At 44.0% G+C, this 21,042-nt stretch overlaps 1 long non-coding RNA gene across 2 annotated transcripts in view; it reads right to left on the bottom strand.

Annotated features, from left to right (window-relative positions):
* The window catches only part of LOC138487803 (uncharacterized), a 29,540-nt gene extending 15,091 nt beyond the window's left edge, over nt 1-14,449 (bottom strand). Inside the window, exons 1-4 of one of the 2 annotated variants that reach the window (XR_011274548.1) lie at nt 14,339-14,449; nt 14,142-14,249; nt 13,946-14,049; nt 13,283-13,680 (exon numbers count right to left, since the gene is read on the bottom strand). This is a non-coding gene — a long non-coding RNA (uncharacterized lncRNA). Of the gene's footprint in view, nt 1-13,282; nt 13,681-13,945; nt 14,050-14,141; nt 14,250-14,338 lie in introns of those variants that run through there. The other variant, XR_011274549.1, reaches the window with a different exon arrangement.
* Nucleotides 14,450-21,042: the final 6,593 nt, after the last annotated feature.

Below are 21,042 nucleotides of genomic sequence, written 5' to 3'. Positions count from 1 at the left end.
TTTCAAACGTCCACGTGAAGGAATGAAGATTAGCTGCAGGAGTATCCAGGAAGAATTGGAGTACAATGGCAAGAAGAAAAATGCAGGAAAGGATTCTTCACTGGAACTGTACCCTATCGTGAAATCCAAACTACAAAGAGGCTGGGAAGAAGAAAAAAAGAAAAGGACTACAGAATGGCAGAAAAATAAAGGAATGGACAAGGAAACGGAAAAGTTAAGTTGACAAACGCCAGATAGGAAGGAGAGCGGAGAAAGATTCCGGATGACAAAGTGCCAGGTAGCACACAGAGCCAAGAGCAGCGGAGAAATGGAGCAAGTCGGAAGGTAAGAGGAGTCGAACTCCGCACAGGAGGCGAGGAGCCGAAAAGTAGAATGGAGCCCAGTGAGGTTAACGTGGCAGGGAGCCGAAAGTTAGAATGAAGCCGAGGGTGGCGCAATCGGCCGGGAGCCGAAAGGTAGAATGAAGCCGAGGGCGGCGCAAGTGGCAGAGAGACGAAAAGTAGAATGAAGCCAATGGCGGCGCAAGCGGCAGGGAGCCGAAAAGTAGAATGGAGCCGAGGGTGGCAGAAGAGGCAGGTCTCCGGAGGAATGAGACGCCGCGTACTAAGGCAGAAAGAGAAATACTACGAACGTGCAAGGGTTTAACCTCAGGAAGGTTTGAGAGAAAGTAGCAAGTACGGAGCAATGCTAAACATAGAAGTAGAGTAGGAACACAGTTACCTGTCAGTTCTTGGTGCTTAAGTACGAATGAATGGTATACAGCGTGCTCTCCATATTGAATGGAAGACTAGACCTGCAATGCTAGTTAGTGGTAACATTGTCAAGCAGTCGCCATCTTGGATTCCACTGAGCATGTCGAGGATTATGCATCTTCCAGTGTCTCCATAGGCTTCTAGGATTCCTTCTGACATAGGGAGAGTGAGGTGGGAGGAGAGGAGAACATCCAGAGTGTGCCCTGCAGAGTGAGTTGGGCCAGAGGGGAGAATAGGGAGTGAGAGAGAGTCGCAGAGGTTGCAAAAGTGTCCAGAGTGAGGACAGGAGGCATCCAGGTGGATTTTGAAGTCTCCAAGAAGGAGCAGTTGAGTGGTTGAGGCCAGGAGTGAGGAGAAGAGGTCCGCCCACTCAGAGAGGAAGGAGAAGATTTGACCAGGTGGCTAATAGATAGTAGCCACAGTAAGGGAATGGCTAGGGGAGAGAGAGAGCCTGCAGACAAGGCATTCAAAAGAGGAGTAGGACTGCGTAAGAGTGACAGAGGTGGGAATCCACTCGGGGAAGATCAGGGCTACACCCCCCCAGAGCGGTTGGACCTGGGTGCGGAGAGGATCTTGTAGCCGTCAGGTAGGAGCGTGTCAAAGCTAGTGACAGAGCTGGCCGTGAACCATGTCTCGGTGAGACTGAGGACATCGAGGTCAAGTTCTTCCAGAAGGCAGCAGATATCAGAAGAGTGTTTGGCAGCAGAGTGCAAGTTTAGAATGCAAATATGGAGAAGGTTGCCATCCTTAAAGGACTTCCGGGGAGGGATACAGGTCAGGGGTACGCCCTTCGGAGGTGTAGAAGGAGCCCGAAAGGGGGCAGAGAGGGAAGGAGAAGGCAAGGTAGCCAAGGACGGGGCAGAAGGGGGAGCAAGGTTGCCACGGAAAGGGGAGAGGAGACAGCAGGAGAAGAAAGGAAATTGATGAGGCGCGGGTAGCGTCTATCAAAGAGGTGCAGGTTGGCCTGAGGGCCTTGGACCAAGACGATCCCATTCGAGTAAACATTAATGATGACTTTAGAGGAATGGAAGGAGGACAGGAGGGCGTCCCAATGGGTGCCACCATTAATGGGAGGAGAGGAGAAAGGAGAGAGCACAGAGACCATATGAAGGGTCTATAGGTCTGGTGAAGGAACGACAAAGAAGATGTTGGTGAGAGTTTCCTTAGAGGAGGCACTGGTGTGGGTGTCGGCAAGAGGGAGGCCTGGGTTGGAGACCAGGATGTCCTTTTTAAACTTCTTCCTACCATATTTAGTGAGGTGAGCAGGATACTCAATAGAGAAGCAGTTAGATAAGATAGGAGAGACAGAGAACACCATAGAGTAGGTGGGAGAGGAGATAGGTGGAAGGGAGATGGGAAGGTACTAGAGAAGGACACTAGAGTAAGCAGGCAAGACAGCGAGAGGCAAGCAAGTTGCGCAATAGGACAAGATGACGACAATCAGGATTAAAGGAGCTTACAGAATGCACATTTTAAGACAGGAGAGAAGACCACCTAAATTTGAGAATCCTGAATAGAGGGAGAAAGGCCTAGGTTTCACTATGCAATTTTAAATACTGAGTCAGTGCATATTATAACAGGAGAAAAACACACCTAAATTTGAGAATCCTGAATAGAGGGAGAAAGGCCTATGTTTCACTATGCAAGTTTAATACTGAGACAGTGCAATTTTAAATATTGAAGTGATGCAATTTTAAATAAGAGAAAAACCCACCTACGTTTGTGAGTCTGCTAGGTGGAGGGGGTAAGTAGGGAGGCCTGCATCATTGACCAGGGTGATGACTGGCAACTGGTGTCCCCTGCGGGCACCTGCACACACAACCAAAAGGCACCTAGATGGGAGCTGCCCTTTGCCTAGGGGCTCTTAGCTGTGGGGGCTGCCGGGCAGAGGGCTGCTCGGGGAAGGCCAGTAAGTAGGAAGTGAGAGCCAATCGGGAGGGGGCGTGGGCGGGCAGGCAAGTTGGGAGGCGGGAGGAACAAACACAGGGAAAAACAACAAGGGAGCAATGAGCAGAGGGGAAGGGGCACCAGAGATTAGTACCACAAAAATGTAATAGGCCCAGGAGGGTCTTACCCAGAGACACTCAGCCGCAGCAGCCCCCGCTGAAGCCTCGATGGTAATGGCGAGCGCGGTGCGCGGCAGGTCACCCAAACCAACCAGGAAGTTGAAACAGCCAATCGGGAGGGGGGTGGGCGGGCAGATAAGAAGGGTGGCAGGAGGAACAAACACAGGGAAAAACAACAAGGGAGCAATGAGCATGGGGCAGGGGGCACCAGAGATTAGTACCACAAAAATGTAATAGGCCCAGGAGGGTTTTACCCAGAGACATTCAGCCACAGGAGAGAAGGCAGCAATTGGAGAGCAGGGGCTGCCAAGGGAGATCCGTCCAGGGAGAGACTGAAAACACGTAGAGCCAACCTGAGAACCCTAGCTGCAACACGGACCACCCAGCAGGATGGCGGGGACCAAGGAGAGGAAAGGAGTGTAAAATAAGCAAGGCAGTAGGAAGGCTGGGATAGCTAACGTGGGCAAACCCAAAGCTAACAGGTGAGGAGCAGGAAGGAAGAAAGGCTTACCACCAGCGGGAGAGGGAAACGGAAGGCGGCAAGCCAGCAAGAAGGGAACCAGCAACCAAGAGAGTGAGAAATTAAAAAACGGGAAACCAAGGAAGGAAGGACAAGGAGCGGAGTGCCGGGGCAAGGAATGCTCAAAGGTACAAACTAGCGCAGCACAAGACAAAATGTATTGCAATGCGCAGCTCTGATGGACTGGGTACCTTTTATTTCCAGATGGTAGACAGGAAGGATGGACGCAAGCGTGCTGCTCTCCTCATGCAAGGAAAATGCGAGACAGCCATCTTGGAATGGGAAGCACCCAAAGAGCGCTTCCAAAGGAAGCTCTATCCGAGAGTCGCCAGGCACGGGAGTACATGACACCGTGGCTTACCATCCCCAATCCACCAATTGACTGGGCCCAAAGAAAGCTCACCTTTACCGGGGACCGATGTCCTACGTCTTGTCCAGTTTCACAAGTACTATGGACCCGGCCATGTCAAGCCACACTTCAATCTATGACAATCCCTCCAGAATACCAGGACTTTCAAGATGTGTTTCATCCCGGTGAAGCTAACAAACTCCAGCCTCAGTGGCCGTATGATTGAAAGATCCAATTATTACCAGGTGCTCAAATCCCATACGGCTGAACCTATGCCCTCACCGAAAAGGAAAAATTCATCCTTAAACAGTATCTAGAAGACAACCTGGCCAAAGTATTTATACAACATTCCTCCTCTCCCGTAGGAGCTCCGATCTTTTTTATTCCTAAGAGAGGAGAAACTGAATTAAGACCTTCCATAGACTACCAGCAGTTGAATGAAATTACGATCAAAAACCGGTATCTTCTACCTCTGATCCAAGTATTGCTTGATCAATCCCGGTAAAGTAGAATATATAACAAGCTGGACATAAGAGGAGCATACAATTTGGTGAGGATAGAAGCTGGGGATGAAGAGAAAATAGCATTTCACACTTGTTACACACATTTTGAGTATCTTGTAATGCCCTTAGGGTTATGCAATGCCCCGGCTGCCTTCCAATTCTTTCTGAACAACATCTTCAAGGACAATTTAGATGTATATATTGTGATCTATCTAGACGACATCCTGATCTACTACTCATCATTACAAGATCACATAAATCATGTCTGAGAAGTCCTCTCAAGGTTGAGAAAATATTAATTGTACGCTAAGTTTCCGGAATATGTGTTCCACCAAGAAAGTGTGGCCTCTTTGGGTTACATACTGTTACTAGGGAAAATCGAGATGGACCCTAAGAAGATAGAAGCTACCTTGGAATGGCCAGCTCCTACCAACGCCAAAGAATTGCAAAGATTCATCGGTTTTGTTAATTTTTATCGCTGATTCATCCCATACTTCTCTGAAACCTTATTTCCTTTGACATTACTACTCAAGAAAGGGAAGAAGTATGACTGGACCTCATTGGTACAAGAATCCTTTGAATGTCTCCAACTCAAGTTTACCTCAGCTACAGTACTAAAGAACCCCAATCCGGATCTTTCTTATAGCGTGGAAGCAGATGCATCAGTTTACGCTATGGGGGCACTATTGTCAAAAAAGGACCACCAGACTAAACTAAAACACCTGATCGCCTTCCACTCCAGAAAACTTAATGATGCCAAACAAAATTACAGTATATCCGACAAAGAACTCCTTGCTATCAAGGAATCATTTGTTACTTGGAGACACCACCTGGAAGGGGCTAACCATTAAGTCATGGTTATCACAGACCATAAGAATCTAGAGTTTCTTTGCACTGCACAATCCATAAACCAGAGGCAAAATCACTGGATTCACTTTCGATTTTTGGATCACTTATACCCCAGGAGATCAAAACACCAAAGCCGATGCCTTGTCGTGTCGGGATCATTCACCCTCGGACCCCATGAAGGTACTTCTTATGTAGAATTCTCACAAATACTAGCCACATGTCCGTACAGAATAGAAGGATATGAAGAACAACTACGACAGACCTACACAAAGTCTGTGTTGAGAAATGAGTACAGGATGACTCTCTCAATCATGAAAAACAAGGGTTATTATTTCATGGCCATAAGCTATGGCTACCTACTAAAGCATCACAAATATGCTTCCTACAATGGTGCCATGATAATCGGGGCGGAGGACACGGGGTGTACTCAAAACCCAGTAAAACGTGTATTGTTATGCACAGTGGAGCGGATGGGCCAACGATGTAAAGGATTACATTTAAGGATGTGGAATCTGTATCAGATCCAAGACCAGCCATTAAAAACCCATGGGTTTCCTACAGCCACTTCCTATTCCGACAGGTCCATGGAGACAGTGTTCAATGGAATTCATCAGTGAACTCCCTCTTGTCCAAGGAAAAACCCCAATCCTCACCACTGTATATTCATTCACTAAAAAGGCTCATTTCATGGCACCCACGCAAATACCTTCAGCCCCTGTTTTAGCTGATTTATCATTATTATAATTTTTTTATTGTAAATTTCTCAGTTTAGTATAAACTTTTACTTTACATTTCCATCACATCTATTTAACATCTAACTCAGACAACATGTCCTTTACATCTGTGTTTAGTAAGACATCCCTAGTTTATCAGGATCTTATCAAGATAATCTATTACTGCACAGACTAGCATAAAGTTTTCACCGGACAGGAGTCCATACCACCACCCCTCCAGATCATCATTTTTCGTTGCATGTTTCTTCAAAAACAGAGTTCTTTCAGATTACAGCAGTAAACATTCAATGACCAGATATTTAACTGATTCCACAGCATTTGCACAGAATCGACAGGCATCATTTTGAATCTCAGCTTGATGTCGAATGAGTAGCATTGCTTTGTTGGATAGAGGTTTAGATGCAGCCTCAGAAATTGGTCACAATGGTACCTGCTTGGGAACCACTCTAAATACTTTGCAGTGTTTTTCACACCCCTTGCCTCGCATCCCAAGTCTAAAACAATGATGTAATTTGTTCTTTTCGTCTGGGCCTCTATCCAATCACAATATGTTAATTTCTTCTTTGCAGCGCAGGGTTTATTTAGCAGTGTTTCCATGGTAATATTGGCATGAGCCAATTGTGCTTGAATCTTCGTGAACCATTCCTTTAAAAGGCCATGAAATGGTCTCTCTGCTCTGAGATGAAAGATCTTGTACGAAGGGACTGACATTTTCCTCATCATGGAGATCGATTGCCATAACACAGTTCCAAACATGGACTGCAGCCCAAGTTCATAGCAGATGGCCACAATTGGGCACGCATCTTGGCAGGCGCAAGACTTTATGCCAGAATTGGCCTTCAAATATATCCCATATTACTCTACTAATGTTTAGACCAGCTTCGCTTCCAAACGTAATTGTGGCTAGCACCTTCTGGCGGTGAAACATGAGTATTGGTTTATTGGTTTGATTGTGAATTTTCCAAACTCGGCATGCAGTTTCATCCCTTTTAGTGTCACATTTTTCATTCTCATTTCCAGGTTGTGAGTCCATTGCTGTTCTCTGATGGATTTGTTGAAAACTATACCCAAATATCTGATAGACTCGATTTTTTCAAGTTGTTCACCTGCCTGCCATTTAAAACGGTTTACTTGTCTCCCCAGGTTAGTGCCGAAGGCCATCATTTTTGACTTTCTAGCATTTAGCTGCAGGTCGTTGGTCTTCAAATATGCCACCAGACAACTCAATAATCTCTGAACCTCTATTTGCGTGGTGTCTAAAAGCACTAGGTCATCTGCGTAGATTGCCCAAGTTAATTGAAGTCCATTCAATTTCGGGGGGAAAGAGTTGCACTTTGTAAAGGCCGTTGGTAAGTGCGCCATATATAACTTAAATAATAAAGCAGCAAGCGGGCAGCCTTGTTTGACTCCTTTTTCTGCAGGTAGCTGATTTATTCGTGAAAAATGTCTCCCGTCTTCATGGACTACCAAGAATCATACTCACAGACAGAGGATCCCAGTTCATATCCCAATTCTGGAGAGAAGTCAGTGGCTCGTTAGTGGTGGATCTCTGTTTTTCATCAGTATACCACCCCCAAAGCAATGGACAAATAGAATGGGGGAATCAGTAATTACGATGTTACTCTACTGACTGTGATCAGGACTGGGTTACCCTACCCCCACTGGCCGAATTCGCCTATAATGATGCATATCATTCTTCATTAGCAGATTCTCCTTTTCATGCATCCTATGGTTACCATTCTATGTCGATACCATTGACCAAAAAAAGTTCATTTTGTATCCCGGCAGCCCACAAACACATCAAGAACCTCCAACAAGGTTTCAATAAAGCACTGTTACAACTAAAACATGCCCAAGACCCGACTAAGAAATATGCAGATAAAAAGAGACAGGACGCACCCTGTTATACAGCTAGGGATGAAGTCTGGTTAGTCGCCACCTACCTCCACATTCCTAATTGTCATCGGAAATTGAAACCCCGCTCCATCGGTCCCTTGAAAATTAAAAAAGTCATCAGCCTGGTTGCTATGAAGCTAGAACTACCTCAGCAATATCAAATCCATCCTGTTTTCCATGCCTCTCTCCTAATACCAGCTACCCATTCAGTATGATACTGGGACTGGAATATATTTTTCTTTTATTTGTTTATTTATAACGCGCCATAGCCCACAGGCATCTGGGCGCACAGATAGACAAAAGCAGAACAAGACAAACATGGTCAGCCCTATTATACAAAGAGAACGTTTTTCATGTTTTTTTCAGAAAAGTGTTGTATTTTTCTTCTTCTCGTACAGATATAGGTAGACTCTTCCATGAACCTGCAGCTCTGTGGGCAAAAGATCTCCCTATTCCTTGAACTCGTTTGGTATGAGGAATGGTAAGAAAATGTGCTGAACTTGATCCAAGTTTCCTGTTAGGTATGTATCGTGTCAAGGTGCATTTTAGATATTCCAGTGCCTTCCCATGTATGTATGCACTTATAGGTTAAAGATAGTACTTTGAACTGAATTATTTTTTCCACCAGTAGCCAATGAGGTTTCTTCCGATAGTTGGAGATGTGTTCTTTCCTTGATACGTTATGTATTATCCATTCCTGACAGCATCATTTGGAATGATCTGTAGCTTCTGGATATTTCTTTTGCTGGCTACACTAAGTAAAGCATTACAATAGTCTAGCCACGGCAGGAATATAGCTCTGACTTCACAATTTTTTGATGACACTCGTGGATTTCTTTGTCTCAGAACTCTAAGATGATGGTGTGTATTTTTGGCAATATTGTTGACGTGGGCGTCAAGTTCAGAGATGCCTCAAGTACTATTCCAAGTGTTCTTACTTTATCAACTACCTTAATGGAACAGTTGTCATGTTGGAAACTAGCATCAGTTAGGTTAAGCTTGTTTCTGGCTTGGTTTGTCCCAAAGATCATGAGCTTGGTCTTTGTGCTGTTTAAGCACATGCAGTTACTAAGCATCCATTCCTGGATAAGCAGGTATGTGCCATTAGGCTTGGCAGTATCCGCGAGATAGTCAACGCTTAGATCCATGATAAGTTGAAAGTCATCAGCGTAGTTACTGAAGTGGAGGCCCTTTGCTTATAGTAAATTGCATAGGGGTTTATGTATATGTTGAATAGGGCCAGGGAGATACAGGCCCCCTCAGCCACTCTGTAGTTGATAGGGGCTGGGGCTGAGCAGGAAGTGCCCCAGCATATTCTGGAGGGTCTTTCACTTAGAAAGGAGCTTATCCATTCTGTGGCATGGCTGGAACAATTACCTGAGGCGGCTAATGTTTCTAACAAACAAGGATGATGAAACAAATCAAAAGCCGCGTAGAGATCTAATAGGATGAGCAACCCAGTCTTTTCTTCGTCTAGTCTCTCCAACATGTGTGTTTGTAAATCCAGTAGGGCGCTTTCCGTCCCATGGTTACTTCAGAAACCCGATTGTTTATGGTGGTAACCTAGTGATGTTCCAAAGTGTATCTGCAATTGTAGTGTGGCTGTTTTATCCAGAATTTTAAGTAGAAATTGGGTATTTGTTAGTGGTCGTAGATTTTCTGGATCTTTTGCGCTACGTTCGGGTTTCTTAATGATAGGGGTGACTGCTACTTCCTTGATAGAGGTGGGTACTTTCCTGTGTAGAAAGGAAGCATTGATGGACCAGGTAAAAAAGGGGCAAAATTACTGGGGTTTTTTAACATTATTTTAGCAGGAAGAAGGTCTCCTATACAAGAGGTGGGCCTAGTAGTGTCTAAGATCTTGGCGGTATCTTCAATAGTAACAGCGTTGAAATAAAATCCTGGGGACATGTTCTTGTTTTTTTGATTAGTGCCAATCACTTGCTTGCATAGAATTCTATTGGGATTTAATTTACCTTGGATTTTATCACTAGCCAGTGACTCCTTGTCCTGGAATGCTCATTGTACTATGTCACAATCATCCTTGTTGGGATCGATAGAACGGGTAAGGGCACTTGGTTTTTCCCCATGACTTGTATAAGTCAAGTAGATTCTTAGTGTTAGTTCCTGCATTTTCGATATGATCATTGTAGTAGAGTTTTTTAGCCTCAAGGATCTTATCTTTGTATAACTTTTCTGCTAATTTCCATTTATCTCTGTTTTCCGTATTTTGATTTTTTCCCATGTTTATTTATTTTATTTGTGTTTTATAAAGCGCCTTAATGCAAAGCGCTGAACATTTTAAAACAGAATAGGGCACAATAAAAAATGGCTAAACATTTAAACAATCAAATTCAGATAGCAATAAATCATTTAGGGATGTTGAAGAAGGTGATTTTTCAAGGAAGCACGAAAGAGAGAGTAAACAGTGATAGATCGAAGTGAGAGTGGAAGAGCATTCCAGTTGAGGGGAGCAAGAAGCTGAAAGGATCGGAAGCGAGACTGGGCATGTGGAGGACGAGGAACCACAAGTCTAAAGAAAGAGGAAGACCGAAGAGAACGGGTCGGGTATAGAAAGATAAAAGCACAGCGAGGTAATTAGGCACAAGTCCATAGAGGGATTTAAAGACGAGACAAAGAAAGTGAAATTTTACTTGAGAATGGAAGTGACCCAACCAAGTGTAGCAAGAGAGGAGGAAATAGAGTCTCGATAGGGAAGAAGACAAAGTAAAAGAATAGAAGAGTTAAAGACTGATTTTAGTGGGGCAAGTCGAGAGCTTGGAAGACCAAAGAGAATGGTAGAACAGTAGAAGAGTCGAGAGAAGATCACTGAGGAAATAGTTAAGATGTCTGGAAAGTGAGGAAGGGGTGAGCTTTATGGATATTATGAAGGTGGAAATGACATGAACGGGAGGTGAGAGAAATGTGGTGAGAGAAGGAAAGATCGGAATCAAAGTGGAGACCAAGATTACGAGCAGTAGTAGAAATTGGAAGATTAGAAGGAGGGAAGGGTATGAGCTGGTGTGGAGGATGGGGGGGGGGAAGAGTGCTGGCAGGAAAGAACAGAACCCCTGTCTTCCCTGCGATAGGAGTGAAAAAGTGAGAAGACATCCAGGATTTAATAGCAGTAAGACAGTCTGTGAGGGTGTGGTGAATTTTCAGGAGTAAAGGAAGAGAAAGATAGAACGAATTGAGTATCATACACGTAGAAGTGATGCGAAAGACCAAAGGAAGAGATAATAGCCGCAAGTTGTGAAGTGTACAATGAAAAAAGGAAAGGGCATAGCACTGACCGTTGGGGTACCCCATGGTCAAGAGGGAAAGATGTAGAGGTTTTGAGACAGAGAAAGTCCGAATAGAAAGTTAAGAGCTAAGCCAAGACACAACAGGACCCTTAAGACCAGAAGAAGAAAGTGAGGCCAGAAACAAAGAGTGATCCACAGTGTCAAATGCAGCAGATAAATCAAGAAGAATGAGAAAGGAAGAGTGTTTAGAATATCAAGCTGAGAGAAGGGACTTGAGGACAGAAATCAGGGCAGTTTCAGTAGAGTAGAGAGGATGAAAGCCAGACTGAAATGAGGAAGAAGAGAGAGATCAGTGACAAAAGATGAGATCTGAGAATACACAAGACGCTCCAGGAGTTTAGAGAGACAGGATAAAAGAGAGACAGGGCAGAAATTGGAGACAATCAGGGGATTAGCTAATGTTTTTTTTTAAATGGGGATAATAGTTGCATGTTTAAACGAGACAGGAAAGACAGACGTTGAGAAGCAGGCGTTAGAGAAGGAGACAAGATAGGGTATTATAAGAGGATAGACCTAAGGTATGAGAACAGCGGGAATTGGATCGGTAGGAGTAGCAGTAAGGTGGACTTTATTAAGTAGAAGAAGAACATCAGTGTTGGAAATAGGAGCGAACGGAGAGATAAAGGCAGAAGGTGTAGAAAAAGAGGGAAGTAATGAGCCAAGAGGAAGGGAGGCTTTAATATTTTGATGAAGAGAGAGAACCTTCAATGAGAAGAAATGGGCAAAGTCAAGAGCGGACACAGTGGAGTTAAGAGAGTGATCAGGTGTGGGAGGAGAGAGGAGTGCAAGAGTTTGAAAAAGACGCCTAGGGTGGGAAGATTGAGTGTGAAGAAGATCAGAAAAGTATACAAGCTTAGCAGAGAGTAGACAGTCGTCATAGAGAGTGTGATAGGAGAAGTAAGAGAAATTAGCAGGTCCACACTTAGATCTGAGCCACGCCTTTCGAGTCTGCAGAAAAATCGTTGCATAGAGCGAAGGTGAGGGTAAAGCCAAAGTTGAGAGGGTTTCCGAGTAGGGTGGAAATCAGATGAAGGATAGAGTTGATCTAGGCAGAGAGAAAGAGATGAGGAAATGGCAGAAGCCGCCTCATCAGCATTGAGGACGTAGAAAGATGAGAGAGAAGGAAGTCTAGCAGAACAGTTGTCAAAGAAAAGTGTAGACTTAAAGCTGGGAGCACTGGTGAATGGAGGACAGGACTGATACTGAAAGAAGATAGTGATCTGATAAGTAGACAGGTAGAGCAAATACAGGGGAGGAAGTAAAGGTTGAGAGGAAAATTAGATCAAGAGAAGAACCAGATATGTGTGTAGGAGGGGTTACAAGAGGCGAAAGAAAATGGGAGTCGAGAACAGAGAGAAAGGGAGTCGTGTAGTGTACAGAGGAGAGGTGGAGATTAAAGTCCCGTAGTAATATAAGAGGAGTGGGACTAGGCAAGATATGGGATAGGAGATGATCAATATTATTACAGAAAGAACCAACCGGTCCAGGAGGACGATAGACAATAATAAATGAGGGTGTCCAGTAAAAATTTCGAAAACAAAATTTCGAAAATCAAAAAAGTCGAATCAAAAATGTCGAAAAAAAAAATGTCGAATTGTTTTTTTTTTCGATATTTTTTTTTGGGCTCTAGTTTCTGTGAAAAAAAAAGGTAAAAATAAAAAAAAGGGGGGTTGGGTGGGAGACCCCCCATTTCGAAAAAAAAACGTCATTAAAAAAAAATTCGACATTTTTTTTTCGACGTTTTTTTTTCGACTTTTTGACTTTCGAATATTTTGTATTCGAAATTATGTCTATGAACCATAAATGAGATAGCGTTCAGTGAAGTAAAGATTTTGTATATGAACTCGAAGTAAGAATAAGAGGGAATGTCAACAGGGGGAGGTATAGAAGAGAAAGAAGGACGGAGTATGCCAGTCCCCCACGCCCCTCGACTAATGGCTAGGTGGACATTGGCAAAAGAACACAGATGTGGTAAGAGAAGCAGCAACAGTAGTATTATGGGGTAGAATCCAGGTTTCATTAATACAGCAGTGAAAGTAAGAAGTGAAAATGTAATTTTAGGAATATGTCCAGGACCGCTGTGGATTTATTACATAGTGACCTGGCATTCCAAAGGGCCAGGTCAATAGTGGCGGTAGTATAGATGAGATTGGAGTTAACACGGGTGCTGTAGGCCTGACATCTAATTGAACAAAAGCCCACAAACCAACTTCCTTACCCTTCTGCTATGGCGAGATAATCAGATGCCTACAGACCTATTCTTGTATAATCCCTTTAACCATCAAAGAAAGGGGAGTGAACAACCATGTATTATCAAAAATGTACATATTTTAATTTTATCACAAACTCATTATGGTAAAAACAGCATTTTCAACAATTCATTCTAACAATAACATCTACTCATCTATGTGCAACTCATATTGTGGAACAACAAACAATACAAGTTCCTCTATATGTGGGTGGAAAGATGATAAATATCTCTACCACTGCTCTTTATAGTGTCGCCTCCTTGCCTGATGGGGGCGAGAGAAATGTGCCTACACTTAACCAACTGTGTTTCTAGGACCAAAACAATCATCAGAGAATGCACGCAACTTAATTCCAATTGCATTTCCTCTTGGTGCTGTATTCAGGGCACTTAGTCTTTTGTGTATGTTCCCATTGCTTCGTATGTCTTCACACAATGTTAGCCAAACATCTAGTTATCTAAAAACAAAACAATACTTCTTACAATCATGGTTACTGTCACTTCTGGTCTGGCAAATATATTATAGCGTCTCTTGTATCTTCGCCTCTATTTCTTTTCAGCAGATGGTACATTCATTTTAGGTGTTGTGATTACACAAAGAGAAACATTATCTCTATAACATTCTATTGGCTCAAATTATTTACCAACAGTGCACATTCATTATTCACTTCATGTTTCAGCATCTTCACTATTCGCTATTTGTCACTTTGAATATGAAAATACCTTTCTCTTTACTTCTCACTTGTAACAGGTTATTTTTCTTCCCCGTATTGTGTTTATTTCAGAACCACTTCTACAGGTGAATATCCCTTACTGCCGACTTGTCTCTATAAACAAAGGGAGATGTATAATTATCGGGGATATGGCTCCTCATGCAGCACTAATGCCTCAGTATTTCCCCATCCGGGACTGTGCTTACCCGCTAGGATCTGTGGCGGCATCAACTTTTCCTTTTTCGCCGTGCGTAAAGCACTTCGCTTAATGTCACTTCCACTAGACCCAGCCGTATCTGAACCTTTATACGGTCCTATTTAAATAAACCGAAAATCGGCATCAGTAACCCACGGACAACAACGTTTCTATGTGTGCACGCCGCTCTCGAATTAACACGCTCACCTGCTATAATCCGTAATAATCAGGTATTGTGTTCTCTCTCACGCGTCCCGGTAGCTTGCTTCGTGGGGAATAGAGAGCTTCCTAGTATCTCATGTGATCCTTAAAGCATGTGAGGCGCAATGACGTCAGCAGCGTACCATCACGTGATCCGCTAGTTGACCGCTCACCATATTTTGAACAACTAGCGAGGACCCCACGGAACGCGTGTAACGCAATAACGTCAGGTTTCCAATGCTTGTTAGTGAAGTAATCTATGTTGCATGGGCGCCACATTGGAATGGCTTGTAGGAACCCTATGTGATTGCCCCTAAAGCCTATGTATACACAGATGGAACTCTGACAATGCCAAGCATGCATCATAACATGGTCTGTACGCCCCCATTTTCAAGGGATCTACTCAGTTTATTAATACATTTGCACAAAAAAAGGAAATAAATGATGTAATTCAAAACAACACCTCCTCCATCTCCAAAGTATAATGTATTAAAGGCAGAAAACACCCACAGATGACTGAGAGGACAAGAAAATGTTTCCTATCTTCTATGGTGGACAAACAGGGCCCAGTCAATGGAAACATTTATACCGTGTTTAGTGACCTGGCATTCCAAAGGGCAGTAGTATAGATGAGATTGGAGTTAACACGGGTGCTGTAGGCCTGACATCTAAGTAAAGGCTTTCAGGAGATGAGAATGTGGATATTGATAAAGTCGTGAATAATGAAACCAGTACTTTGATGGAGAACCTGGTGCCAGGGAATGATTTGCCTGGGTGCACTGGGGAAGGAGTGAGGATACAAGGTGTCATGGCTACAGCCCTGTGTTCCCGCCGTAGACAGCACAACTTTCCCCCAACTTCGCCCCGGCTTCGCCTCCAGACGGATGTTGTAGCCGAGGGCGGATTGGGAGTGAGGCAGTGGGGCTTGGCCAAGATTGTTGCCTGGTGTTGCCAGGCAACACAACGCTGATGGAGTTCCTGCTGGCTCTGGAGAGGCGGACCGGCAACAGGTTGGAAGCTGCCCACCAGTGCAGTGTAGTTGCCCGTGCCCTCACAATCCGGGCTGATGGTATCAGTCACACAAAAAAAGAAGAAGCTGTCAGCACAGCCGTAGACGGCACAACTTTCCCCCAACTTCCCCCATGCTCGCCCAGCCTGTCTTTGCGCCCTTTTTAAGATAGTTAGTTCAGAGACGAACCAATTTTGCTTGTTGGGGCAGTCTTGTATCGTCTTAGTTTTTAATGGTGTGTTTTTGTCAAGTAAGTTAGTGACCTGTAAGTTGTAAGTGTTGACCAGCCTCTAAGGGGGGTGCAAGGCCTTTGGAGCTGTTCATGATAAGTTGCATGCAGGTTTCAAGGTCATCCGTGCATATGTTACCATAGTTTCTATTCACAATTTTCTTAGGGGGATCACGAGAAGGAAAGCCTTGTTCCGGCAATTGGAAAGTGCAGTCGATGATATAATGGTCAGACCAAATGTAAGGGTTGTAGTATTGATTAATGTGATATTGTGAGCTACTACCCAATCCAGGATATGGCCTCCTTTATGAGTGGGCTCTGTGTTGTAACTGTAAGTCCTAGGTTTGCTAAATATTGTTCCAACTAAATGGCTTCCATGTCTTTAACATCCCCTTTCCACCGATTTAAATCTACTAAGAGTATTATAGATGAGTTAGGACGGTTCAAGGGGTTAAGCAGTAGACTCAAATCCTTGTTAAAATATGGCATGCCGGAGGGGGGCCTATAAATGAGAATGATATTGATGCAGTTGTTGCTGGTTGGAGTCATTTGTGCGTGTAGGACTTTGCATCCAGTGCAATCCATGTGTGACTCAAAAATACCTATCTCCTTCTTACTTATAATGGCTACACCTCCTCCCTTTCCTTGCAATCAGTTTTTGCAAATTATTTTGTAACCTTGGCTAGGTCTATGCTGGGGACACTACTTTACTGCAACCAGGTCTCTGTGAGACACATTATGTCAATCTTGTTGTCTACAATATAGTTCTGTACTTCCAATGCATGTTTCGGTAGTGAGATGGTATTTAGCAAGCATAGTTTCAAAGAACTTGATGGAGTTTTCGTGTTTATATCTTTTGTCAGGTGGAGAGGAGGCATGTGATCTATGTTAGGTGCAATTGTGTAGCTTTGCACGCAGGTAAGGGGAAGTGAAATGGTAACTGCAAGTATTTCGGCATGTCGTTCAGCATGTTCAAGTAACAGTGTGTTTTCCTGGTAACAGCCCATGTCAAAAGAAAACAAATATAATCAACAGGAGCTCTGTTGGATTACCTGCAGTGTTAGTCCAGAACCTCACCGCACAAGGCGCACATGGACCAGCGCAGAGCAGCCCAAATGCACCGGCGCTAGCGCACCAAAACATTAGAAAATTAAGCCCTGCGCTTGCAGGGAATTGTAGTTTTAGCAAACTACACGCTGGGAGGTAATGTCAGCCTCCCAATGGATAGGCAATCAGGAAGTAGGTAAGTGACAGTCGTACAGATGGCAAGAATCATTCAATTACCACAACCATCAGTGGTGAGTCCACAAGATGAGTTTGAAAGTGGATTCCCGATATTGGAGGAAAACCATTCAATAGCTAGTGGACTGGGTGGGGAGGCAGTGGCAATCTCACTGGACAACTAGGTATCTCCCACGATAAGTAAACCTTTCCAAGATGGTCGCCTGCATTGACAATTTAGCAACAGAGCCTAACCGAGTTCTAGAGGCGTGTCTATTTAAGTGCGCAGACAACGGACATAGTCGTCTTTCAAAAACTACACTGTAAGCGAGCAGAGAACTGCCATAGAAAACTTCAGTATCACAGTGCTTCCAAGTTCCATGAACAAAGTCTTAGCCCACCAAATCTCAAAACGAATAACGGTAAGCGGCACCGCATCCTGTGGACACCTCCTTTTTAGGTAATTAGGTAATTAGTTCTGCATTGGGTACCGGACTATAAACCCTGTTTTTCAGTATCTACACCCTAACCTACAATCACCAACCTATATCGTAACAAACGAGGACCGTGTTGTATAAACCATCCTCCTACTTGTTATTGCGATATTCAAGACGATACATGCTATAGTATATGTTGTTCCATGTGTTATATCCCCGCAAAAATATCACCATACAAAAATATCGCCATATTTTTGCAGCGATATTAAGGCATGGAGCCTGCGGGGGGACACCCCCACAACCCCTGTATTATTTTAAAAGGAGCAGTGCTCACACCCGCAACCCCCTGCTCCAGCTATTATACCCACCAAAAATATTGCCTATGGCCGTTCCCGGCGACCATATATACGGCAATATTTTTGGTGGGGATAATATTACCTGATACAGTATATGTGTCATCCTAAGAGTGCTAATATATCCCATCTGGACTTTCCTGTCCGAATCCCGATCTCCCTCAATTTCCGGATTGAAAAGAAGGAAACCTAGCAACTGCAGCCGCAACCGCAGGTGGTCCCTCTCTTAAAGCGGCTTGCCCTCCTAACAGGTATTACCGATATACATTGGGGGAAAGGGGAGGGCAAAGCCTCATTCCACAACTAAACCTTTTCTTCTGTTTTCCTTGCTGCAGCTCTTCCAAGTCCTGCCCATACTACCACTAAACTCCTTTTGTTTCATCCTACATCTCCATATTTATGTCAGTGGTTTACCTCAAAAATATCCACCTGATCCATGACAATAGTGTTATGCATTCCCCTTGTATTTGTGCATGAAATGGAAATCCAGCGACTGTTGCACCCCTCAACAACTCATGATTCAAAACCTTAGATTATCGTGGCAACCTTACCTCAACATCTTTCTCTTCGGGGACTCTGTGAACCCTCGACCGACTGGTCCGAAAGCCGCCGTGCCGTTTCCCTATTTACAAATTGCAACAGATCACGTCACGTGATGACGTTTTCATGACAGACCGTGGCAACTAGACCGTCAATTTCAACACAACTCTTGTGGTGACTTTATATGTCACAATTTTGAAAAAAGTTATTCTAATTTTCCATACATACATTACAGAAAGTCATAATTCTATTAAAGACACAGAGGCGAAAGGATTATGGTTTTCTCACAACTTTTCTGTTCGAGCTGCATCATCCAAACACAATAACAATGACTTACAAAGCAAAAAACTACAAGTCCCATCAGTTTATATAGTCTTTTGTAGTTCATCTGTTATTGGACTTCAAACATGTGACTTTAACTACCAATCACCACAGTCCATCCCTATAAATCCAGAAAACTATATTGATTCCTCCTCTTTCTTTGTATTGTCTCTTGTAAATGGTAGCATCCCAACCGGTCAACGCTGTAAACTGGTCCCTTAAGATGACATCATGATCCTGTTGTTTTGTTATCCGCCATAGAACCGTAAACACAAATCATATTTCAGGCATCTGTCCCAAGGGTGGGTAATCGACATGAGCAAAAACCATTCCATATTCATTTTTGACAACATGTCATTGTAACATTGTTATCATCACAGAAGACATCTCATTAACAGTTTATGATATTGATTACGGGGTGGGATTATCCTTCGCCTCCGTGTCTTTAATAGAATTATGACATTCTGTAATTTATGTATGGAAAATCTGAATTCTATGTCAAGAGACAGATGCTTGTATTATGCTTGTTCAAAGCGTACTTACCACCAACATTGCCACTTTTTCCACTGCTTTGAAATAAAATGTTTTAAATGTCGATTCTTTTGGCCAGTCTGCTGCCTTCATGATGTCTTCTAGTCTGGCCTCTGCCTGAAATGCCTTAGAGGCCATTGCTCCTCTCACTGAGTGTGCTCCATAGAAATCTGTATCTACTCCTGCTTGGGCCATAACCCATCTAATCCATCTAGCTAGCCTGGCTGACACTACTGCCCCGAAATGTCTCCTTATGGCTATAAATAACTGAGACACCCCCAGGGGTCTCATTTCTCTAGTCATGGCCTCATAAGTTGAAATGCATCTCACTAGACATAATTTAGGTTGATCTGGGAATGCTCGGTAAGATATTGATCTCAACCAAGTTTTTGTCCTTTTCACAATATCAAACGTCATTCCCTGAAGGGATATGGTTTTCCTATTGATCTCTAGTGCTCTGACGTGTGATACCCTCTTGCACGGCAATAAGCATGAAAGCATAGCCAGTTTGGCTGATAACGCCTTCCTTGTCAGTTCATCATTATCTGCCCATGATGTGAACATCCTCAGGACTTTATCTACGTCTCATAGCGGATCATATTTTTGTCTTGGGGTCTAATTATTCTAACGCCTTTCAAAAGTCTGCAAATTAGAGGATGGTCCCCCATTGTTATCTCTTTGATTCTTGGGTGCCCCGCAGAAATAGCTGAGCGGGCTGTGTTGATCGTCATGTAGGCCTTGCCGTGTGCTGCTAATTGTGCCAGAGAATTGGCTAGTGCACCACATCTGTTCCAGTGGGATGTACATTCCTTTCCACACACCAGTGTGCCAGCATGTTCAGGATGTTCACTATGCCTTCCTAGACCCACGCGCCCAGGCTTCTTCGATAATCTGTTCAGCCTCGTCCGATAATCCTGGCCTAGCCCAGGAGCCCCTGAAATTGCCCATATAATGTAGATGAGGCTGCCTGTCCTCACAAGAGGACCCCCCCCTTTGTGGGGACTCTCGCTATTTGGTCTAATCTTGGTAGTGCTATTGGGTTGTCGTATGTCGTCTCTAGCAGGTCCGGGAACCATGCTTGGCCCCTCCAATCTGGCATAATCAGTACCATGGGTACTCGCTGCGTCCACACCTCCGCCAGAGTCTTTGCGATTATCATGAATGGAGGAAAGGTAAATTCCTTGCTTAGACTCCACTGTTGCAGGAATGCGTGTATCGCTTCCGCCTCCAGGTCTGGTCTCCAACTGAAGAAACAAGCAATTAGCCTGTTTAATCTTGGTGCAAGGTCTGTCCTGCACGCATCCCATCTCTCCATCAGTGTCTGGAAGACTTGTTTGTCCAGCTTCCAATCGCTGACGTCCCTGAGGAATCTGGAGTTCCAGTCTGCTACCTTGTTCTGATGGCCTGGTAAATATTCTGCCGTCACTGATATCTCTCTCTGGAGGCAAAGGTTTGAAAATTATTTCACTAGCACCGCTAACATTCTTGACTTCGTTCTTCCTAGTCTGTTTGTATATCTGACACGTGTCCATCTTGAGAAGCACACTGCATCATGCTGTCTCTTGTGTCCAACATTTCACCACAAAGGATCCTGCTAGAGGCAGTTTATGTGAAGCTTCATTTCTTCTTCTGACCATCTGCCCCCTGTCGATAGATCTCTGCATCTGGCTCCCCATCCCCACCTGCTGGCATCGGATTCTATCACTAGGTCCGGGGATGAGCAAATATTGCCCTTCTATTCAGGCATTCATGTGGTCTAACCACCATTCCAGTTCCCCCTTTGCTTCTATAGAGAGGGGTATCCTTTGTTAGTAGGATGCGTCCGTCCTGAGGTGTTGGATTTTTCATCTCTGAAGGGCCCTGTAGTGTAATGGACCCGGGAAGATCACCTGAATTTATGATGACAGGCGCCCCAAATGCCTCGCTAGTTCTCTCAGTGATATCATCTCTGATGATAATCTGCTCCTTATCTCTTTCTTGATATCGTTTACTTTGTACAGAGGGAGGTTTAACATTCCCAGTACTGTGTCTAACCTCTGAAGTCCAGAAATTCCATGTTCTGTTCCGCC

This window comes from Ambystoma mexicanum, chromosome 9, assembly GCF_040938575.1.
Source record: "Ambystoma mexicanum isolate Mex_15411 chromosome 9, UKY_AmexF1_1, whole genome shotgun sequence".
Lineage (NCBI taxonomy): Eukaryota > Metazoa > Chordata > Amphibia > Caudata > Ambystomatidae > Ambystoma > Ambystoma mexicanum.
The sequence above is the reverse complement of the archived record's forward strand: the minus strand, read 5'-3'. Positions and strand labels throughout refer to the sequence as shown.